Raw genomic sequence first — 9341 nt, forward strand, 5'->3', positions numbered from 1 at the left:
ATAAGGCTATTTAATAAGTCTAAGTTGCTGAAATAAGCCTTATTTCAGCAACTATTGCTATTGAGCCTATTTAATCAGTCTATTTAATAAGCCTATTTAATAGGCCTATTTAATAAGTCTACGTTGCTGAAATAAGCCTATTTAATAAGCCTAGTTGCTGAAATATGCCTATTTCATAAGACTAAGTTGCTGAAATAAGGCTTTTTAATAAGTCTAAGTTGCTGAAATAAGCCTATTTAATAAGCCTAAGTTGCTAAAATATGTCTATTTAATAAGGCTATTTGATAAGCCTAAGTTGCTGAATAAGCCTATTTAATAAGTCTAAGTTGCTGAAATAAGGCTATTTAATAAGCCTAAGTTGCTGAAATGAGCCTTTTTAATAAGCCTACGTTGCTGAAATAAGGCTATTTAATAAGTCTAAGTTGCTGAAATAAGCCTATTTAATAAGCCTAAGTTGCTAAAATAAGCCTATTTAATGAGGCTATTTAATAAGTCTATTTAATAAGCCTATTTAATAAGCCTATTTAATAAGCCTATTTAATATGCCTATTTAATAAGTCTATTTAATAAGTCTATTTAATACGCCTATTTAATAAGTATTTAATGAGCCTATTTAATAAGCCTATTTATTGAGCCTATTTAATAAGCCTATTTAATAAGTCTATTTAATAAGCCTATTTAATGAGCCTATTTAATAAGCCTAGTTGATAAGCCTATTTATTAAGCATATTTAATGAGCCTATTTAATAAGCCTATTTATTGAGCCTATTTAATAAGTCTATTTAATAAGCCTGTTTAATGAGCCTATTTAATAAGTATTTAATGTGCCTATTTAATAAGCCTAAGTTGCTGAATAAGCCTATTTAATAAGCCTACGTTGCTGAAATAAGCCTATTTAATAAGCCTATTTAATAAGCCTAAGTTGCTGAATAAGCCTATTTAATAAGCCTAAGTTGCTGAAAAAAGCCTATTTAATAATTCTAAGTTGCTGAAATAACGCTATTTAATAAGCCTAAGTTGCTGAGATAAGCCTATCTAATAAGCCTAAGTTGCTGAAATAAGGCTATTTAATAAGTCTAAGTTGCTGAAATAAGCCTATTTAATAAGCCTAAGTTCCTGAAATAAGTATATTTAATAAGTCTAAGTTGCTGAAATAAGCCTATTTAATAAGTCTAAGTTGCTGAAATAAGGCTATTTAATAAGTCTAAGTTGCTGAAATGAGCCTATTTAATCAGCGTAAGTTGCTGAAATAAGCCTATTTAATAAGTCTAAGTTGCTGAAATAAGGCTATTTAATAAGCTTAAGTTGCTGAAATAAGCCTATTTAATAAGTCTAAGTTGCTGAAATAAGGCTATTTAATAAGCTTAAGTTGCTGAAATTAGCCTATTTAATAAGCCTCAGTTGCTGAAATAAGGTTATTTAATAAGTCTAAGTTGCTGAAATAAGCCTATTTAATAAGCCTAAGTTGCTAAAATAAGACTATTTAATGAGGCTATTTAATAAGTCTATTTAATAAGCCTATTTAATAAGCCTATTTAATAAGCCTATTTAATAAGTCTATTTAATAAGTCTATTTAATAAGCCTATTTAAAGAGTATTCAATGAGCCTATTTATTAAGCCTTTTTATTGAGCCTATTTAATAAGCCTATTTATTAAGCATATTTAATAAGCCTATTTAATAAGCCTAAGTTGCTGAAATAAGCCTATTTAATAAGGCTATTTAATAAGTCTAAGTTGCTGAAATAAACCTATTTAAAAAGCCTATATTGCTAAAATAAGCCTATTTAATTAGGCCATTTAATAAGTCTATTTAATAAGCCTATTTAATACGCCTATTTAATAAGCCTATTTAATAAGCCTATTTAATAAGCCTATTTAATGAACCTATTTATTGAGCCTATTTAATAAGCCTATTTAATAAGCCTATTTAATAAGCCTATTTAATAAGCCTATTGATTGATCCTATTTAATAAGTCTACTTAATATGCCTATTTAATACACCTATTTAATAAGCCTATTTAATAAGTCTATTTAATAAGTCTAATTAATAAGCCTATTTAATAAGTATTTAATGCCTATTTAATAAGCCTATTTATTGAGCCTATTTAATGAGCCTATTTATTGAGCCTATTTAATAAGCCTATTTATTGAGCCTATTTAATAAGCCAATTTATTGAGCCCATTTCATACGCCTTTTTAATAAGTCTATTTAATAAGCCTATTTAATAATCCTATTTAATAAGTCTAAGTTGCTGAAATAAGCCTATTTAATAAGCCCAAGTTGCTGAAATAAGCCTATTTAATAAGGCTGTTTAATAAGCCTAAGTTGCTGAAATAAGCCTATTTCATAAGACTAAGTTGCTGAAATAAGGCTTTTTAATAAGTCTAAGTTGCTGAAATAAGCCTATTTAATAAGCCTAAGTTGCTAAAATAAGTCTATTTAATAAGGCTATTTGATAAGCCTAAATTGCTGAATAAGCCTATTTAGTAAGTCTAAGTTGCTGAAATAAGACTATTTAATGAGGCTATTTAATAAGTCTATTTAATAAGCCTATTTAATAAGCCTATTTAATAAGCCTATTTAATATGCCTATTTAATAAGTCTATTTAATAAGTCTATTTAATACGCCTATTTAATAAGTATTTAATGAGCCTATTTAATAAGCCTATTTATTGAGCCCATTTAATAAGCCTATTTATTAAGTCTATTTAATAAGCCTATTTAATAAGCCTATTTAATAAGTCTATTTAATAAGCCTATTTAATGAGCTTATTTAATAAGCCTAGTTGATAAGCCTATTTATTAAGCATATTTAATGAGCCTATTTAATAAGCCTATTTATAGAGCCTATTTAATAAGTCTATTTAATAAGCCTGTTTAATGAGCCTATTTAATAAGTATTTAATGAGCCTATTTAATAAGCCTAAGTTGCTGAATAAGCCTATTTAATAAGCCTACGTTGCTGAAATAAGCCTATTTAATAAGCCTATTTAATAAGCCTAAGTTGCTGAAATAACGCTATTTAATAAGCCTAAGTTGCTGAGATAAGCCTATCTAATAAGCCTAAGTTGCTGAAATAAGGCTATTTAATAAGTCTAAGTTGCTGAAATAAGCCTATTTAATAAGCCTAAGTTGCTGAAATAAGTATATTTAATAAGCATAAGTTGCTGAAATAAGCCTATTTAATAATTCTAAGTTGCTGAAATAACGCTATTTAATAAGCCTAAGTTGCTGAGATAAGCCTATCTAATAAGCCTAAGTTGCTGAAATAAGGCTATTTAATAAGTCTAAGTTGCTGAAATAAGCCTATTTAATAAGCCTAAGTTCCTGAAATAAGTATATTTAATAAGCATAAGTTGCTGAAATAAGCCTATTTAATAAGTCTAAGTTGCTGAAATAAGGCTATTTAATAAGTCTAAGTTGCTGAAATGAGCCTATTTAATCAGCGTAAGTTGCTGAAATAAGCCTATTTAATAAGTCTAAGTTGCTGAAATAAGGCTATTTAATAAGCTTAAGTTGCTGAAATAAGCCTATTTAATAAGTCTAAGTTGCTGAAATAAGGCTATTTAATAAGCTTAAGTTGCTGAAATTAGCCTATTTAATAAGCCTCAGTTGCTGAAATAAGGTTATTTAATAAGTCTAAGTTGCTGAAATAAGCCTATTTAATAAGCCTAAGTTGCTAAAATAAGCCTATTTAATGAGGCTATTTAATAAGTCTATTTAATAAGCCTATTTAATAAGCCTATTTAATAAGCCTATTTAATAAGCCTATTTAATAAGTATTTAATGAGCCTATTTATTAAGCCTATTTAATAAGTCTAAGTTGCTGAAATAAACCTATTTAAAAAGCCTACGTTGCTAAAATAAGCCTATTTAATTAGGCTATTTAATAAGTCTATTTAATAAGCCTATTTAATACGCCTATTTAATACGCCTATTTAATACGCCTATTGATTGATCCTATTTAATAAGTCTATGTAATAAGCCTATTTAATAAGCCTATTTAATAAGTATTTATTGAGCCTATTTAATCAGTCTATTTAATAAGCCTATTTAATAGGCCTATTTAATAAGTCTACGTTGTTGAAATAAGCCTATTTAATAAGCCTAAGTTGCTGAATAAGCCTATTTCATAAGTCTAAGTTGCTGAAATAAGCCTATTTAATAAGCCTAAGTTGCTGAAATAAGCCTATTTAATAAGGCTATTTAATAAGCCTAAGTTGCTGAATAAGCATATTTAATAAGCCCAAATTGCTGAAATGAGCCTATTTAATGAGGCTATTTAATAAGTCTATTTAATAAGCCTATTTAATAAGCCTATTTAATAAGCCTATTTAATAAGCCTATTTAATAAGCCTATTTAATAAGTCTATTTAATAAGTCTATTTAATCAGCCTATTTAATAAGTATTTAATGAGCCTATTTAATAAGCCTATTTATTGAGCCTATTTAATAAGCCTATTTATTAAGCCTATTTAATAAGCCTATTTAATAAGCCTATTTAATAAGTCTATTTAATAAGCCTATTTAATAAGCCTATTTAATAAGCCTATTTATTAAGCCTATTTAATGAGCCTATTTAATAAGCCTATTTATTGAGCCTATTTAATAAGTCTATTTAATAAGCCTGTTTAATAAGCCTATTTAATAAGTATTTAATGAGCCTAATTAATAAGCCTAAGTTGCTGAATAAGCCTATTTAATAAGCCTAAGTTGCTGAAATAAGCCTATTTAATAAGCCTATTTAATAAGCCTAAGTTGCTGAATAAGCCTATTTAATAAGCCTAAGTTGCTGAATAAGCCTATTTAATAAGTCTAAGTTGCTTAAATAAGGCTATTTAATAAGCCTAAGTTGCTGAAATAAGCCTATTTAATAAGCCTAAGTTGCTGAAATAAGGCTATTTAATAAGTCTAAGTTGCTGAAATAAGCCTATTTAAAAAGCCTAAGTTGCTGAAATAAGTATATTTAATGAGCATAAGTTGCTGAAATAAGCCTATTTAATAAGTCTAAGTTGCTGAGATAAGCCTATTTAATAAGTCTAAGTTGCTGAAATAAGGCTATTTAATAAGCCTAAGTTGCTGAAATTAGCCTATTTAATAAGCCCAAGTTGCTGAAATAAGCCTACTTAATTAGGCTATTTAATAAGCCTAAGTTGCTAAAATAAGTCTATTTAAAAATGCTATTTAATAAGCGTAAGTTGCTGAAATAAGCCTATTTAATAAGCCCAAGTTGTTGAAATAAGCCTATTTAATAAGGCTATTTAATAAGCCTAAGTTGCTGAAATAAGCCTATTTAATAAGCGTAATTTGCTGAAATAAGGCTATTTAATAAGTCTATGTTGCTGAAATAAGCCTATTTAATAAGCCTAAGTTGCTGAAATAAGCCTATTTAATAAGCCTAAGTTGCTGAAATAAGCCTATTTAATAGGCCTATCTAATAAGTCTAAGTTGCAGAAATGAGCATATTTCACAAGCCTATTTAATGAGCCTAAGTTGCTGAAATGTCTATTTAATAAGTCGATTTAATAAGTCTAAGTTGCTAAAATAAGCCTATTTAATAAGGCTATTTAATAAGTCTAAGTTGCTGAAATAAACCTATTTAAAATGATATTTAATACGCCTAAGTAGCTGAAATAAACCTGATTAATAAGGCTATTTAATAAGCATAAGTTGCTGAAATAAGCCTATTTAATAAGCCTACGTTGCTGAAATGAGCCTATATAAAAAGGTATATTTAATAAGTCTAAGTTGCTGAAATAAACCTATTTAAAAATGCTATTTAATAAGCCTAAATTGCTGAAATAATCCTGTTTAATAAGGCTATTTAATAAGCATAAGTTGCTGAAATAAGCCTATTTAATAAGCCTAAGTTGCTAAAATAAGCCTATTTAATAGGCCTATCTAATAAGTCTAAGTTGCAGAAATAAGAATATTTCATAAGCCTATTTAATGAGCCTAAGTTGCTGAAATGTCTATTTAATGTCGATTTAATAAGTCTAAGTTGCTAAAATAAGCCTATTTAATAAGGCTATTTAATAAGCCTAAGTTGCTGAAATAAGCCTATTTAATAAGGCTATTTAATGAGCCTAAGTTGCTGAAATAAGCCTATTTAATAAGCCGAAGTTTCTGAACTAAGCCTATTTAAAAAGGTATATTTAATAAGTCTAAGTTGCTGAAATAAACCTATTTAAAAATGCTACTTAATAAGCCCAAGTTGCTGAAATATACCTGTTTAATAAGGCTATTTAATAAGCAAAAGTTGCTGAAATAAGCCTATTTAATAAGCCTAAGTTGCTGAAATAAGCCTATTTAATAAGGCTATTTAATAAGCCTAAGTTGCTGAAATAAACCTATTTAAAAATGCTATTTAATAAGCCTTAATTGCTGAAATAAACCTGTTTAATAAGGCTATTTAATAAGCATAAGTTGCTGAAATAAGCCTATTTAATAAGCCTAAGTTGCTGAAATAAGCCTATTTAATAAGGCTATTTAATAAGTCTAAGTTGCAGAAATAAACCTATTTAATAATGCTATTTAATACGCCTAAGTTGCTGAAATAAGCATATGTAATAAGCCTAAGTTGCTGAAATAAGCCTATTTAATAGGCCTATCTAATAAGTCTAAGTTGCAGAAATAAGCATATTTCATAAGCATATTTAATGAGCCTAAGTTGCTGAAATGTCTATTTAATAAATCGATTTAATAAGTCTAAGTTGCTAAAATAAGCCTATTTAATAAGGCTATTTAATAAGCCTAAGTTGCTGAAATAAGACTATTTAATAAGGCTGTTTAATAAGCCTAAGTTGCTGAAATAAGCCTATTTCATAAGACTAAGTTGCTGAAATAAGGCTTTTAAATAAGTCTAAGTTGCTGAAATAAGCCTATTTAATAAGCCTAAGCTGCTAAAATAAGTCTATTTAATAAGGCTATTTGATAAGCCTAAGTTGCTGAATAAGCCTATTTAATAAGTCTAAGTTGCTGAAATAAGGCTATTTAATAAGCCTAAGTTGCTGAAATGAGCCTTTTTAATAAGCCTAAGTTGCTGAAATAAGGCTATTTAATAAGTCTAAGTTGCTGAAATAAGCCTATTTAATAAGCCTATGTTGCTAAAATAAGACTATTTAATGAGGCTATTTAATACGTCTATTTAATAAGCCTATTTAATAAGCCTATTTAATAAGCCTATTTAATATGCCTATTTAATAAGTCTATTTAATAAGTCTATTTAATACGCCTATTTAATAAGTATTTAATGAGCCTATTTAATAAGCCTATTTATTGAGCCCATTTAATAAGCCTATTTATTAAGTCTATTTAATAAGCCTATTTAATAAGCCTATTTAATAAGTCTATTTAATAAGCCTATTTAATGAGCTTATTTAATAAGCCTAGTTGATAAGCCTATTTATTAAGCATATTTAATGAGCCTATTTAATAAGCCTATTTATAGAGCCTATTTAATAAGTCTATTTAATAAGCCTGTTTAATGAGCCTATTTAATAAGTATTTAATGAGCCTATTTAATAAGCCTAAGTTGCTGAATAAGCCTATTTAATAAGCCTACGTTGCTGAAATAAGCCTATTTAATAAGCCTATTTAATAAGCCTAAGTTGCTGAAATAACGCTATTTAATAAGCCTAAGTTGCTGAGATAAGCCTATCTAATAAGCCTAAGTTGCTGAAATAAGGCTATTTAATAAGTCTAAGTTGCTGAAATAAGCCTATTTAATAAGCCTAAGTTGCTGAAATAAGTATATTTAATAAGCATAAGTTGCTGAAATAAGCCTATTTAATAATTCTAAGTTGCTGAAATAACGCTATTTAATAAGCCTAAGTTGCTGAGATAAGCCTATCTAATAAGCCTAAGTTGCTGAAATAAGGCTATTTAATAAGTCTAAGTTGCTGAAATAAGCCTATTTAATAAGCCTAAGTTCCTGAAATAAGTATATTTAATAAGCATAAGTTGCTGAAATAAGCCTATTTAATAAGTCTAAGTTGCTGAAATAAGGCTATTTAATAAGTCTAAGTTGCTGAAATGAGCCTATTTAATCAGCGTAAGTTGCTGAAATAAGCCTATTTAATAAGTCTAAGTTGCTGAAATAAGGCTATTTAATAAGCTTAAGTTGCTGAAATAAGCCTATTTAATAAGTCTAAGTTGCTGAAATAAGGCTATTTAATAAGCTTAAGTTGCTGAAATAAGCCTATTTAATAAGCCTAAGCTGCTAAAATAAGTCTATTTAATAAGGCTATTTGATAAGCCTAAGTTGCTGAGATAAGCCTATCTAATAAGCCTAAGTTGTGAAATAAGGCTATTTAATAAGTCTAAGTTGCTGAAATAAGCCTATTTAATAAGCCTAAGTTCCTGAAATAAGTATATTTAATAAGCATAAGTTGCTGAAATAAGCCTATTTAATAAGTCTAAGTTGCTGAAATAAGGCTATTTAATAAGTCTAAGTTGCTGAAATGAGCCTATTTAATCAGCGTAAGTTGCTGAAATAAGCCTATTTAATAAGTCTAAGTTGCTGAAATAAGGCTATTTAATAAGCTTAAGTTGCTGAAATAAGCCTATTTAATAAGTCTAAGTTGCTGAAATAAGGCTATTTAATAAGCTTAAGTTGCTGAAATAAGCCTATTTAATAAGCCTAAGTTGCTAAAATAAGCCTATTTAATGAGGCTATTTAATAAGTCTATTTAATAAGCCTATTTAATAAGCCTATTTAATAAGCCTATTTAATAAGCCTATTTAATAAGTATTTAATGAGCCTATTTATTAAGCATATTTAATAAGTCTAAGTTGCTGAAATAAACCTATTTAAAAAGCCTACGTTGCTAAAATAAGCCTATTTAATTAGGCTATTTAATAAGTCTATTTAATAAGCCTATTTAATACGCCTATTTAATACGCCTATTTAATACGCCTATTTAATAAGTATTTAATGAGCCTATTTATTGAGCCTATTTAATAAGCCTATTTAATCAGCCTATTTAATAAGCCTATTGATTGATCCTATTTAATAAGTCTATGTAATAAGCCTATTTAATAAGCCTATTTAATAAGTATTTATTGAGCCTATTTAATCAGTCTATTTAATAAGCCTATTTAATATGCCTATTTAATAAGTCTACGTTGTTGAAATAAGCCTATTTAATAAGCCTAAGTTGCTGAATAAGCCTATTTCATAAGTCTAAGTTGCTGAAATAAGCCTATTTAATAAGCCTAAGTTGCTGAAATAAGCCTATTTAATAAGGCTATTTAATAAGCCTAAGTTGCTGAATAAGCATATTTAATAAGCCCAAGTTGCTGAAATGAGCCTATTTAATGAGGCTATTTAATAAGTCT

Source organism: Petromyzon marinus, unplaced genomic scaffold, assembly GCF_048934315.1.
Source record: "Petromyzon marinus isolate PM22_M1 ecotype Great Lakes invasive population unplaced genomic scaffold, UKy_Petmar_22M1.pri1.0 PM_G_Scaffold_87, whole genome shotgun sequence".
In the NCBI taxonomy this organism is placed as follows: domain Eukaryota; kingdom Metazoa; phylum Chordata; class Hyperoartia; order Petromyzontiformes; family Petromyzontidae; genus Petromyzon; species Petromyzon marinus.